The 15803-nt window shown below is 37.7% G+C and overlaps 1 protein-coding gene across 10 annotated transcripts in view; it reads left to right on the forward strand.

Annotated features, from left to right (window-relative positions):
• Nucleotides 1-15803, forward strand: part of FER (FER tyrosine kinase) — a 477482-nt gene that overhangs the window by 42534 nt on the left and 419145 nt on the right. For 9 of the 10 annotated variants that reach the window (XM_049857769.1, XM_049857753.1, XM_049857743.1 and 6 more), the window contains one exon: nt 754-823. The gene's annotated coding sequence lies outside the window, so the exon portion shown is untranslated. Of the gene's footprint in view, nt 1-753; nt 824-10633; nt 11048-15803 lie in introns of those variants that run through there. The other variant, XM_049857791.1, reaches the window with a different exon arrangement.

Genomic DNA, 15803 nt, shown 5'->3' on the forward strand with positions numbered 1-15803 from the left:
CCTGGCACTGAGAAATATGCCTAGAAATAGGTACTCAGTACATGTTTGCTGAGTGAATTTTGAATGAATTAATAATGTCATAGTTACCTGTGAATTTGTCTAATTATTCTCAGTAGATTGTAAATTGTTTGAAGGAAGTAATCCAGATATTATTTATCTTTGTGTCCCTAACAGTAGCTCTCACTTGCATACCTAATAAACACCTGTTGATTTGTATCACTACATTGAAACAAAGAAAATACTTCTGTTAATAATTATGCTCTCTCTAAAGAATTTTAAATGCAGCACTTCAAGTTCCTTTTATAGGTAAAATAATAGTTAATTTAGAAGCAAATATTTTGCTCATTTGTTTAATACAGACTTCTAAGGTTTCTATTCATTGTCTCAGTAGAAGGCTGTCATCCATTAATGTTATACCAGTAGGCTGGCCACTTCACTGCTATTTCACTTAAATTTAGCTTTTATTTTAAACTAAGCTGAAAGCAAAGCTTTCAAATAAAGCACAGAAGGAGGTTTAAATTCTGTATCTGTCGGGTGGCCAAGGTCAGCATACACTAACTGGCATATATGATGTTGCCATTGTAGTTACACTTTGGTGACTCTGTTCATTCCTGCCTGTGTAAGTGCCCTGGAAAACAAAACACACCACCTCACTTTGCATACATGTGAGGTCAGTTTTTTGGTTTGTAACTGTGGATATTACTGGCATACTTGATGATGACTTTTTGTGACTTTGTTTCTGTCTTGCTCTAGGCAGCTGAATATTTTGTTCAAATAGAGTCATTCTATTTCTGACTGCTGTCACTGTTGAAGCATGTAAAAGGTAAGAAATGCCTCCAGATAATTCTTCTTGTACTTTAACTGGTTAATGATTTTATAGCCTTTATCGCTGAGCAAATATATTCTGATAAAGTAACTTGAGCCATAAACTGAGTTTGATAGGTTTTATTAGTCAAGGATTATAAACTCAAACCCTGTTCATTTTCCTTCCAGTTCTTGAGAATATCTGTTGGGGAAGAAATAAAAGATTTTCTACTTCTATATTACGTAGTTTTTATTCATTTATTTGCTGATTTTTCTAAATTAACATATTTTCATAGGTATACTTTACTCGAATCTCTTTGTGAATGTTAAAATAAAGGAAATGAAACATTTTTGACCATAAGACATCATCTGTGTTAAAATAAAATTGCCCTTACTTGGAAGAGAATATTCAATACGCATTGTCTAATTATGCTTTATAAAAACATTATTTTTGTCTTTGTACTTGGACATTGTAAAGGCTGTCATTTGTGGTACCAGAGTTCAAGTTGAAAAACAAAAAATTTTAAAACAGATACTTGTATATGTCTTAGGTATTAGGTATTAATTTTACAGTAAATACCATGGGATTCTATGATCCTGCCAAGGAGACTAGTTATCTGTTTTACATTTTGCTACTTAGTAACTTCTGTTTCTGTTTAAGAAGGATGTATTTATAGATTTATTTTATAGAAATTGAGCTTCTAATTTTAGAAAATAAAGCATTTTTTAATGGTTCCTTTAAAGTTTTTAATTACTATTTATGGTGAATTGAAAACAATATATATATGCACTCATTTGATCCTAAATACAAAACTGAGTACCATTAAATAAGATCAATTTATTTACTCCATAGTTTAGTGATTTTTACTAGGTTCACTTTAAAAGAAGATGCTATTTAAAAATAAATATCTTTGCTGATAACACACATGTACTTTTGTATAGTAGTCTTTGCTTATGCCTGATTTGTATTTACTGTCTACTAAATGATAGAAATTTTTATTTTAAAATCCCACTTTATAAACATCTTTTTAAACAGACTCAACTCTTACAATAATCTATAGAAAATTGAGTGCATTCTGGGTTCTGCTTAATAAGCCCCAGAGCTGTAAATGTTAAAAATACATGATATTCTTGTTTCCGGATACCTCAAAATTTAACAGAGGAAATATATCTGAACAAACAATTAGAATAGGAGAAGTGTTATATTAATTAGATTTACATACATAGTACATAGGATCTGAGAAAAGAGAATACCTAAAGTGGCCTGGCACCACATGTCTGTCAGTTTGTCATACTGTGGTGGCTTGCATGTTGCTCTGATACTGGAAACTTTGCCATTGGTATTTGAAAAATACCAACAGGGTCACTCTTGGTGGACAGGTTTCAGCAAAGCTTCCAGACTAAGACAGACTCGAAAGAAGAACCTGGCAGTCTACTTCTGAAAAGTTGACCAGTGAAAAACCTGATGAGTAGCAGTGGAACATTGTCTGAAATAGTGCTGGAAGATGAACCCCTCAGGTTGGAAGGCACTGAAAATATGACTGGGGAAGAGCTGCCTTCTCAAAGTAAAGTCAATGTTAATGACATGGATGGAGTCAAGCTTTTGGGACCTTCATCTGCTGATGTGGCATGACTTAAAATGTAAAGGAACAGCTGAAAACGTCCGTTAATAATTGGAACGTGGAATGTATGAACTATGAATCTAGGAAAATTGGAAGTCATCAGAAATGAAATGGAACGCATAAGGATTGGTATCCTAGGTGTTAGTAACCTGAAATGGACTGGCATTGGCCATTTTGAATCACACAATCATATGGTCTACTAAGCTGGGAATGACGAATTGAAGAGTAATGGCATCACATTCATCATCAAAAAGACTGTTTCAAGATCTATCCTGAAGTACAACGCTGTCAGTGATAGGATAATACCCATACACCTACCAGGAAGACCAGTTAATACAACTATTATTCAGATTTATGCATCAGCCACAAGGCCAAAGGTGAAGAAATTGAAGACTTCTACCAACTTCTGCAGTCTGAAATTGATCAAACATGCAGTCAATAATTACTGGCGATTCGAATGCAAAAGTTGGAAACAAAGAAGGATTGGTAGTTGGACAACATGACCTTGGCGATAGAAACAATGCCAGAGATCACATGATAGATTTTTGCAAGACCAATGACTTCTTCATTGTGAATACCTTTTTCACTAATATAAATGGCAACTATACACGTGACTTCGCTGGACAAAGTACATAACAGTGGAATCAACTACATCTGTGGAAAGAGATCATGAAAAAGCTCAATGTTATCAGTTAGAAAAAGGCCAGGGGCCGACTTTGGAACAGACCATCAGTTGCTGATATGCAAGTTCAAGGTGAAGTTAAGAAAATTAGAACAAGCCCACAAGAGCCAAAGTATAACCTTGAGTGTATCCCACATGAATTTAGAGACATCTCAAGAACAGATTTGATGCATTGAACCACCTCAAGAATAGATTTGATGCATTGAACACTAATGATGAAGACCAGACAAGTTGTGGAATGACATCATACATGAAGAAAGCAAAACGTTAAAAAGACAAGAAAGAGAGAAAAGACCAAATGGATGTCAGAAGAGACTCTGAAACTTGCTCTTGAACATAGAGCCAAAGGAGGAAAGGATGAAGTGAAAAAGCTGAACTGAATAGTTTTCAAAGGGTAGCTGTGGAAGACAAAGTAAGGTATTATAATGAAATGTGCAAAGAGCTGGAGATAGAAAACCAAAAGGAAGAACACTCTTGCCATTTCTCAAGCTGAAAGAACTGAAGAAAAAATTCAAGCCTAAAGTTGCAATATTGGAGGATTCTATGGAGAAAATACTAAACAATGCAGGAAGCATCAAAAGAAGATATACGGAATACACAGAGTCACTGTACCAAAAATAATTGGTCGTTGTTCAACCATTTCAGGAGGTAGCATATGATCAAGAACTGATGGTACTGAATGAAGAGGTCCAGGTCACAATGAAGGCACTGACAAAGAACAAGGCTACAGGAATTGACAGAATATCAACTGAGATGTTTCAACAAAAAGATGCAATGCTGGAAGTACTCCTTTGTCTATGCCAACAAATTTGGAAGAAAGCTACCTGGCCAACAGAGTGGAAGAGATTCATATTTGTACTCATTTCAAAGAAAAGTGATCCAATCAAATGCAGAAATTATTGAACAATGTCATTATCATTAATATCACACACAAGTAAAATTTTGTTGAAGATCATTCAAAAGTGATTGTAGCAGTACATCGACAAGGAACTGCCAGAAAAATTCAGGCCGGATTCAGAAGAGGATGTGGAGAGAGGGATATCATTGCTGATGTCAGCTGAGTCATGGCTGAAAACAGAGAATACCAGAAAGATGTTTACCTGTGTTTTATTATCTATGCAAAGGCATTGGACTGTGTGGCTCATAACAAATTAGGGCTAACATTTCGAAGAATGGTAATTCCAGAATACTTAATTGTGCTCAGCGGAACCTGTACTTAGGCCAAGAAGCAGTGGTTTGAACAGAACAAAGGAATACTTCCTGGTTTAAAGATAAGAAAGGTGTGAGTAATGGTTGTATTCTTTCACCATACTTATTCAATCTGTATGCTGAGCAAATAGTCTGAGAAGCTGGACTCTATGAAGAAGAATGGGGCATGAGGATTGGAGGAAGACACATCAACAGCCTGCTTTATGCAGATGACACAACCTTGCTCACTGAAAGTAAAGAGGACTTGAAGCAGTTAATGATGAAGATCAAAGACCACAGCCTTCAATATGGATTGCACATCAACATAAAGAAAACAAAAATCCTCACAACTGGACCAATAAACAACATCATGATAAATGGAGCCAATGTTGAAGTTTTCAAGGGTTTCATTTTGCCTGTATCTACAATCATTGTGCAACCAGAATGCTCCTTAGAAACAAGATGGCGAGACTGCGTCTTACATACTTTGGACATATTATCAGGAGGGATCAGTCCCTGGAGAAAGACATCATGCTTGGTAGAATACAGGGTCAGTGAAAAAGAGGTAGACCCTCAATGAGATGGATTGACACAGTGGCTGCAACAGTGGCTTAAGTGTAACGATTGTGAACACAGTGAGGGACGGGGCAGTGCTTTTTTCTGTGGCACATAGGGTCATTCTGAGTTGGAACTGACTTGATGACACCTGACAACAACAACAACAACGCAATGTCTATGGAAGCAGCAGCCAAGAATTCAAAGGACACATTGCACTGGGCAAATCTGCTGCAAAAGACCTCTTTAAAGTGTTAAATATCAAAGATGTCACTTTGAGGATCAAGGTGTGCCTGATCCAAGCCATGCATGATGTTTTCAGTCACCTCATATGCATATGAAAGCTGGACAGTGAATAAGGAAAACCAAAAAAGAATTGATGCCTTTGAATTGTGGTACTGACAAAGAATATTGAATATACCATGGACTGCCAGAAGAACGAACAAACCTGTCTTGGTAGTACAGCCAGAGTGCTCCTTAGGAGCGAGTATAGTGAGACTTCATCTTCCTTACTTTGAACATGTTATCAGGAGGGACCAGTCCCTGGAGAAGGACCCCATTTTTGGTGAAGTAGAGCATCAGCGAAAAAGAGGAATACCCTCGAAGAGATGGATTGACACATTGGCTGAAACAATGGGAACAAGTGTAACAACAATTGTGAGGATGGCCCAGGACCAGGCAGTGCTTTGTTCTGTTGTACACAGGGTCACTATGAGTTGGAACCAGCTTGATGGCACCTAACAACAACAACAGCAAATTCACCTGGGTAGTGGTGGTTGTGGGGATAGTCAGAAGAGACTTCACAAAGAATACAACTTGCAAGCTTAGTTGGTGATTCTTTAGGCAGACAAAGGAAGAAAAACACTTAGACTGAGGGAACAACATATGAAAAGGCACAGAGATGTGAAAAAGATGAAACATTTAAGGAACCGTAGGTAATAAGTTGTATGACTATTGACGAGGGTATAAAGTTGACCTGGGCCAGCTTTGCTCACTGGGCAAAGGTGTCTGAATTTTAACCTCTCAGTTAGGGTTGTATAATTAATACTTAGTATTACAAGTAATCATGCAATTAATTACAAATCAGTCTATAATATAATTTTATGTCTGCCTGCCTGCCAGACTGCCTACTTACCTACCTGTCTAATTTTTGACTGCAGTATGATTGTGTAATTTCATATGAAGGATATATGGGCTGATTCCAGTTTTTGACTTTTACTGATAAAGCTGCTATGAACATCCATGTACATTTTGTGGAAACTTAAGTTTTTATTTCTCTGGAATAAATGCCCAAGAGTATAATTACTGGGTCAATTCGTAAGTGTATGTTTAGTATTAATATGAAACCAGAGTCCCTGTACCATTTTGCATTCCCACCAGCAAAATATTTGTGACACAGTTTTTCTATATCCTTATCAGCATTAGGTATGTCATTACCTTTTATTTCAACCCTTCTGATAGGTATGTAGTGATACCACATGTGGTTTTAATTTGAATTTCCTTATAACTAATGACTTTGAGCATACTCATTTGTATATCCTCTTTGGTGAAATGTCTCTTCGTGTCTTTTGCTCCCTTCTAGTTGGATTTTTTTTTTTTTAACTGTTGAATGTTGAAAAGTCTTCCTATCGTCAGATTTGTGGTTTGAAAATATTTTCTCCCAGTTTGTTGCTCGCCTTTTGTCTTACACTGAGTTCTCTAGAGGAGCAAAACCAGTGAAGTGTATATATAAATGTATATAAAACCAAACCAAACCCATTGACATTGAGTTGATTCCAACTCACAGTGACCCTATAGGGCAGGGTGGAACTGTCCCATAGGGTTTCTGAGGAATGACTGGTGAATTCAAACTGCTGACCTTTCTTTTGGTTAATAGCTGTAGTTTACCACTGTGCCACCAGGGCTCCATAAGTATATATGTATGTAGATTTATCTCAAGGAAATGGCTCACGCAGTTGTAAAGGCTGACATGTCCCAAATCTGTGGGTCACGTGTCAGACTGGAGGCTTCTCCTGACCCATTTTGTTGCAAGGGCTGATGGACCCCAAATTGGCAGGTCAGGTGGAAAGCTGCTGGCTCATGGGGTTGTGGGAGCTGGCGAATCCCAAGATCTGCAGGTCAGGAGGCAGGCTGCTGGCTCATGTCCCAAGAACCAGAGGTTAGAGGATGACAAGTCAAATGCAGGATCCAAAGAGAGCTTTGCCAGAACATTTACAAGTATTTGATGTAAGCCTTTACACAAGGAAATTGGTTTACTTTCAACTGAGTGGCTACTCACATCAGATCACAAAATGGAGGATGATTATATGATATCTGTCAAACCACTGAGAATCATGGCCTAACTAAGTTGACACATGACCTTAACCATCACATCTTTTTATCCTCTTCATGTGGGCTCTCACAGAGCAAAAGTTTTTAATTTTGATGAGGTCCGAACAGTTTTTCCTTTATGGATTGTGTTTTTAGTATCTAGTCTAAGAGCCCTGCCTAGTCCTAGGTCCTGAGGATTTTCTCCGTTTTTTTGTTTTCCCTGAAAGTTTTATAGTTTTATTTTTTACACTTAAGTCTATGGTCTTTTAAAGCTAATTTTTATATAAGGTCTTAAGTTTAGATCATACTCACTTTTTTGGCTATGGATGTCTAATTGTTCCCACACAATTTGTTGAAAGGCTGTTTTTCCTCCAGTGAATTGGTTTTGGACCTTTGTCAAAAATCAGTTGAACCTGTTTGTGTGGGTGTTTTGGGGTTCTCTATTCTGTTCCACTGGCCTATGTGCCTATCTTCCACCAATATCACAACAATGTCTTGATTGCTGTAACTAATTTACCAGCTGGACCATGTTTCTTTGAATACTCTTTCAGCCTCATTCTCTTTCTCATCGCCTTTTAGGACTCTAATGATATAAATGTCATATCTTTTGATATTGTCTTACAACCCTCTGAGACGTTGTTCTTTTTTTTTTTCAGTCTGTTTTCTCTTGATGTTGGTATTGGGTGAATTCTGTTGTTCTGTCCTCAAGCTCATTGATTGTATCCTCCAGCATCTCCACCCTACTATAAAGCCCATCTAGGGGGTCTTTTATTTCTGTTATTACATCTTTTTAGTTCTGTAATTTCCATTTGATTCTTTTTTCATAACTTCTATTTCTTCGCTGAGATTCTTTATTTTTTACATTTATTTTAAGATAATTTGTAGTTGCTTGATGAACAGCATTTTTATGATGTTGTTGTTATTGTTAGGTGCCATTTAGTCAATTCTGACTCATAGCGACCCATGTACAGCAGAATAAAACACTGCCCAGTCCTGTGCCATCCTCATAATCATTGCTATGCCTGAGCCCATCATTGCAGCTACTGTTCCAATCCATCCTGTTGAGGAGCTTCCTCTTTTGCTGACTCTCTGCTTTACCAAGCATGATGTTCTTCTCCAAGGACTGATCCCCTAACAACATGTGCAAACTACGTGAGATGGAGTCTTGCCATATCCTCACTTCTAAGGAGCATCCTGGCTGTATTTCTTCCAAGACAGATTTGTTTGTTCTCCTCGCAGTCCATGGTATATTCAGTATTCTTTGTCAATACCATAATTCAAAGACATCAATTCTTTTTCAATCTCCCTTTATTCATTGTCCAGCTTTTGCATGCATTTGAGGCAATTGAAAATACTATGGCTTGAGTCAGGCGCACCTTAGTTCTCAAAATGACATCTTTGACTTTTAACACTTTAAAGAGGTCTTTTGCAGCACGTTTGCCCACTGCAATACATCATTATATTTCTTGATTGCTGCTTCCATGGGCATTGATTGTGGGTACAAGTAAAATGAAATCCTTGACAACTTCAGTATTTTCTGTATTTATAATGGCTTCTTTGAAATCCTTGTCACATAATTCCAACATCTGATTCATCTCGGTGTTGGTGTCAGTTGATTGTCTTTTTCATTCAAGTCGTGATTTCCTTGGTTCTTGGTATGATGGATGATTTTTGATTGAATTCTAACAATTTATCTGTTAGCGGGGGTCTGGGTCCTATCTTAGTCTTTTATTTTTCTAGGCAGTCTTCCTGTTTAGGTTTAACCTGCAAATCTTGGACTATTTTTGGGGGGTCCAAGTTGCTCTGAAGGCATTGGCGAAAAACAAGGCTCCAGGAATTGATGGAATATCAATTGAGATGTTTCAACAAACAGATGTAGCGCTGGAGGTGCTCACTTGTCTATGGCAAGAAATATGGAAGACAGCTTCCTGGCCAACTGACTGGAAGAGATCCATATTTATGCCTATTTCCAAGAAAGGTGATCCAACCGAATGTGGAAATTATACAACAATATCATTAATATCACATGCAAGCAAAATTTTGCTGAAGATCATTCAAAAACAGCTGCAGCAGTATATCAAAAGGGAACTGCCAGAAATTCAGGCTGGTTTCAGAAGAGGACGTGGAACCAGAGATATCATTGCTGATGTCAGATGGATCCTGGCTGAAAGCAGAGAATACCAGAAGGATGTTTACCTACATTTTATTGACTATGCAAGAGCATTCGACTGTGTGAATCGTAACAAATTATGGATAACATTGCAAAGAATGGGAATTCCAGAACACTTAATTGTGCTCATGAGGAACCTTTGCATAGACCAAGAGGCAGTTGTTTGGACAGAACAAGGGGATACCAATTGGTTTAAAGTCAAGAAAGGTGTGCGTCAGGGTTGTATTCTTTCACCATACCTATTCAGTCTGTATGCTGAGCAAGTAATACGAGAAACTGGACTATATGAAGAAGAATGGGGCATCAGGATTGGAGGAAGACTCATTAACAAGCTGCGTTATGCAGATGACACAACCTTGCTTGCTGAAAGTGAGAGGACTTGAAGCACTTACTAATGAAGATCAGAGACCACACAGCCTTCAGTATGGATTCCACCTCAACATAAAGAAAACAAAAATCCTCCCAACTGGACCAATGAGCAACATCATGATAAACGGAGAAAAGATTGAAGTTGTCAAGGATTTCATTTTACTTGGATCCACAATCAACAGCCATGGAAGCAGCAGTCAAATCAAAAGACACATTGCACTGGGTAAATCTGCTGCAAAGGACCTCTTTAAAGTGTTGAAGAACAAAGATGTCACTTTGAAGACTAAGGTGCGCCTGACCCAAGCCATGGTATTTTCAATTGCATCATATGCATGTGAAAGCTGGACAATGAATAAGGAAGACCAAAGAAGAATTGATGCCTTTGAATTGTGGTTTTGGCGAAGAATATTGAATGGACTGCCAAAAGAACGAACAAATCTGTCTTAGAAGAAGTACAACCAGAATGCTCCTTAGAAGCAAGGATGGAGAGACTGTGTCTTACATACTTTGGACCTGTTGTCAGGAGGGATCAGTCCCTGGAGAAGGACATTGTGCTTGGCAGGGTCCAACGTCAGCAGAAAAGAGGAAGGCCCTCAGCAAGGTAGATTGACACAGTGACTGCAACAGTGAGCTCAAGCATAACAACGATTGTAAAGATGGCTCAGGACGGGGCAGTGTTTCGTTCTGTTGTGCATAGGGATGCCATGAGTCGGAACTGACTCAACGGTACCTAACAACAACAACAACAGTTCCAATGATAGTTTAATTTTCAGAGTCTTTGTATATTATTATTTTGATCTGCTTTGTTTATCTGGTACTACTCTGGCTCCCACTTGTCCCTGATGGTGTATAGAAGGGGCTTTCTCACGCTGAGCCACCAGATGTCTGTTGGTGAGAAAGGATGTGGTTGGACTTCTTCGCTGTGCTCCCCGGCTGCCCTGATGTCTCTGGGCAGAGTAGGAGCATCTTGAACCCATGAAGAATAAGTGGCTTCCTGACTGAAACTCTTGCTAATGCTTGGCCCCTCTCACTGGTTCTGCCCATCTGCTCTGGTATCTTTGGGTGGGGAAGTAGGTCTTTGGCTTGCAGGAACAAAGAGGTGTCCCGACCAAGATGCTTGCTATAGCCAGTCTCTCTTGTAGGTTCCTCCTTCTAGGTTCACTTTCTTTTGGGGGAAGAAGGAAGTCTCAAGCCTTTCAGGGAAGGAGAGAGCTTCACCTGACCTCTTATTTTTGATGAGGCTCCTGATCATTTTCCCTTGCTGGTAGTGTCTGGCTCACCTGATGCTGGGGACTCCTGTTTGATCCTGGAATGGATTAGCCTCCATGGGCTGCCTTCTGTTGCCAGGTTGGAGGTTGGGAAAAGCTGGGTCCGGGTTACCTTCTTCTTCTGGGTGGAGGGACAAATATTTCCTTGGATGGTGGGAGTGGTATTGGGCACCTTGCCATGCTGCCTAGAGCACCAGGATCTTCTCTTTCTTTCCTTTGAAATTGTGGTTTGAAACTATGGCGTAAGGTTGTTCTCCTTTATTTGCTGATGATATGTTCAAATTTTTGGTTTTTCTTAAAAACTGTTCTTGTTCTTTTCATTAGTTATTGGTGGTAGGAGCTCCTGAGATACTGTTTCACGATACCAACTTTGTCCAAAAATTCGAAGAATAACTTTTTTCGCAGTTTTCTTATCTCCCTGTGACATTTGACACTGCTAATATCTTCTTTTTCCCCCTGGTTTCTGTGACTCTGCCAAACCTCTTTTATTCTTTTGTTTACCTAATCTCTTCCCTTTTGATGGCCTCTTCTTTCTTTTCTCTATTGATAGATTCTCATTGATGTTGTCCTTGGCTCTGTGCTTTTCTGTCAACTTCAGTCTGTTGGTTTCTTCTAAGCAATTGATTCTCAAATTTGGATATTTAGCTGTAATATTTTACCTAAGGGTTTATTTTCAGCTGAAATGAATATACTTTCCTTAAAGTAGCTCCATGTTCTCATTTTTTTTTGTTTCTATTGTTATTGTCATTACTCTTTCATATTAAAACTTTGAAGTTGTCATTGGATTGTTTCTCTTTTGTTCTCTAATCCATTAACCAGGTCAAGGCTCTTCTATATTAATTCTCGCTGACCTTGTCAATGCTAGATCTTCATTTCTCAAACTATGTTGCTGTAATGGCTTCTTAACTTGCCTTTATCCTTTTTTTCTCTTCCAGCTATCTTATATCCTCCGGCCAGGTCAAAATCTCTCTCTCTTTTAAACTATAGCATACATACAGAAAAGTGCATGAATCACAGGTGCTCAACTTGATGAATTTTCACATACTTGTGTAACTAGCACCAGCAGATTAATCTTTTTTTTTTTTTTTTTTTAAATATCACTCTCGTGACCTTAGTATTCTGCCTTACAAATCAATTAATTCAAGGTTTGAGGTTTACAGGTTTCCTGAGCAGAGGAATAGAGGAGATAAATTGGCATACCATCTCCACTGCTTGCCACACATAGGTTGATTTTGGAGTGACTTTTTTTTTTTTACTGCACTACATATTCACTTTTTTCCCCATACTGCTCTTACTTATTGTGAAATATATTTATTTCTCTTTTGACTTTTCATAATCTAAATCATGGTCATTATCCTGGGTCCTAGCTCATGTCTTACCATTTACAGGAAACTTTTCTGAGCTATCCCAGTTTTCATTAACTATTCTTTCTTCAAAAATTCTTAATTTATTTTTTGAATAGGTAATATTAATATATTCACAAAGAACAAAGTTCAAATGTTCAAAAGGGTATCTAGAATGACAAGTCTTCTTCCCACCTCTCTGCCCTAGTCATTTTGTGCTCTAGAAATATTTTGTGCACGTACAAGTAAAATTAACATCTCTTGTTTCTCTTACTTTTTAAAATAAATGACAGCATACTAAATTCCGCATCTTACTTTTTTCAATTAATAGTTTTTAATGATAGTTCCATATCAAGACACAAAAAAGTTTCCTCAATTATAATTAGGGCCGAGTGATATTCCACTGAATAAATATACCATGATCAGGTCTATCACATAGGGTTGTAAAGGCTGGGTACTGAACAAATTCACATAGACTATGATTTGAATGGCGCTCCCTAAAATTATTCAGTTACAACCTAATCCAGCAGCCTTGATTATAATGTATTTAATCAGTTCCTATGGGTGGATATTTCCAATTTTTTTTGTTGTTGTTATTTCCAACACTACTGTGATGAATAGTCTTATATGTAGGTCACTTGGCATCTATGGGAAAGTATCTGTAGGATATCAATCTCTTATTTTTTGAAGTATTTATAATTTCTACAAGTTCAGCAATTAGATACAGTCTTAATTTATTATAAAGTTGTTTTTTAAAAAAATTCATTTTTTGCATTTTTGAAAGAGTGGTACCTGAAAGGATGGTACCATATAAATTATTTTATATCCACCATTGCCTAGAATGTTGGTGTATATCAGTGGGTCCTTAGAATGGGCTGTAGTGTATCTCACTGGTAGCTGCCAGATTATGTTTCCTTTTTGTTCTTCTGAGCTCTTCACAATTCGTTTAAGATTCCTGATAGTGGGAAGCAAAAAGCGTTGTCAAGGTTTAGATGAGAGCTGGATGTATTTAGAAGCAGAAGCAATATTTATCTCAGATTATGAAAGAATATGTGCCACAATCTCAAATACAGTTAAAAAAAAAAAAAGTTTCACCTTTTTTTGGCCTCAAAAAATGTTTTTATCCTTTTGTTGAAAATGTAGGATGAGACAGAGTATATCTCTACTGAGACATAGTTGAGCTGCAGATAATAACAGGAAAACATTCATTGTAAATTTTTGTGCCCCATAAAGATAAAGCAAGTCAGTAATTTTTTTTAAAAAGCTACCACATACAAAGTAAAAATAATACTGAAATTATCCTACTGGATATTAAAGTGAATAAGTACTTTTTATTGCCTTATTTATGTTAAGGTTGTGGTCACTGGATGGTACAAATGGTTAAAACCAAAAACCAAACCAAACCTGTTGCCATCAAGTTGATTCCAACTCATAGCGATGCTATAGGACGGAGTAGAACTGCCCCATTGTGCTTTCAAGGAGTGCCTGATGGATTCGAACTGCTGACCTTTTGGTTAGCAGCTGTAGCTCTTAACCACCACACCAGCAGGGTTTCTGCAAATGGTTAAGCACTGGACTACTTGCTGAAATGTTGACAGTTTGAACACACCCAGAGGCACCTCAGAAGAAAGGCTTCGAAGACATCTACTTTTAAAAGGTCACAGCCTTGAAAACCCTTTTGTGTAGATCTGCTCTGCATACATGGGGTTGCCATGAGTCAGAATTGACTGGGCAGCCACTGAAAATAACATATTATGGTTCATTTAGTGTCTTAGTTACTACTTAGAAAATTTTGATGGACTAGTGTTTTTCTACAACCATTTATTTTTTTCTTAATTCATTTTATGGTTCATAAAACTAGACAGTTTTTATTTGGGGTACAAGTGAAATTTGTTATCTATTTGGAAAATCCTCATTTTTACCATCTCTTCAGATGAGGTTACTGAAGTTAGAAAAACATTTCTTGGTTTGTCATATAGTTTAGAGAACGTGAGCTGAATTAACAAGAAATTGACTTCTAGTATGAGTGAGCCACCCTTTGAAATCTTCTGTTCATCTCTTACTTCATCATTATTTCATTCACTTTAGCTAGTCTACATTCAAGAGCAAGTTTCAGGGTCTCTTCTAACATCCATGTTTCTTTTTTCTTTCTTTCCTGTCTCTTGAATGACCTTTTGCTTTTTTCACGTATGACGTCCTTGATGTGGAAACCCTGGTGGTGTAGTGGTTAAGTGCTGTGGCTGCTAACCAAAGGGTCGGCAGTTCAAAACCACCACATGCTCCTTGGAAACTCGATGGGGCAGTTCTACTCTGTCCTACAGGGTTGCTATGAGTCGGAATTGACTCGACGGCAACAGGTTTGGTTTTTGGTTTGGTCCTTAATGTCATCCCACAACTTGTCTGGTCTTCACTCATTAGTGTTTGTTCAATCCTTTAAATCTGTTCTTGAGATGGTCTCTGAATTCAGGTGGGATATACTTAAGGTCATACTTTGGCTGTCATGGACTTGTTTTAATTTTCTTCACCTTCAGCATGAACTTGCGTATGAGCAGTTGATGGTCTGTTCTGCAGTCAGCCCCGTACCTTGTTCTGACTGATGATATTGCACTTCTCCATCGCCTCTTTCCACAGATGTAGTCAAATTCACTCATATGTATTACATCTGGTGAGGTACACCTATATAATTGGTGTTTATTTTGTTGAGGAAGGTATTTCCGATAAATAGGTCATTGGTCTTGAGAAGCTCTATCATGTGAATTTCCCGTGTCCTTTCTGTCATCAAGGCCATATTTTCCAACTACCAATCTTCTTTGTTTCCAGCTTTGACATTCTAATCAACAGTAATTATCAGCGCATCTTGATTGCATGCTCAATCAATTGCAGTCTGCAAAAGATAGTAAAAATCTTCAGTTACTTCATTTTTGGTATTGGTGGTTGGTGTGTAAATTTGAATACTGGTCGTATTAACTGGCCTTCCTTGTAGGTGTATGGATATTATCCTGTCACTGACAGCATTGTACTTTAGATCTTGAAATGTTCTTAACAATGAATGTGATGCTATTCCTCTTCAATTTGTCATTCTTGGCTTAGTAGTCTATATGCTTGTTGGATTCAAAATGGCCAATTTCAGTCCATTTCAGCTCACTGATGCCCAGGACATTGATTTTCAAGCATTCCATTTTCATTTTTGACATCTTTGTCGAGAAGATAAAGTAAAATATAATAATGAAATGTACAAAGACCAAAAGGGAAGAACACATTTGGCATTCCTCAGGCTGAAAGAACTGAAGAAATAGTTCAGACCTTTAGTTACAATATTGAAGGACTCTATAGGCAAAATATTGAATGATGCAGGAAGCATTAAAAGAAGACGGAAGGAATATACAGAGTCATTGTACCAAAACGAATTGGTCAACAATTCAACCACTTCAGAAGGTAGCATGTGATCAAGAATTGATGATATTTAAGGAAGAAGTCCAAGCTGCGCTGAAG

This window comes from Elephas maximus, chromosome 2 (assembly GCF_024166365.1).
Source record: "Elephas maximus indicus isolate mEleMax1 chromosome 2, mEleMax1 primary haplotype, whole genome shotgun sequence".
In the NCBI taxonomy this organism is placed as follows: Eukaryota; Metazoa; Chordata; class Mammalia; order Proboscidea; family Elephantidae; genus Elephas; species Elephas maximus.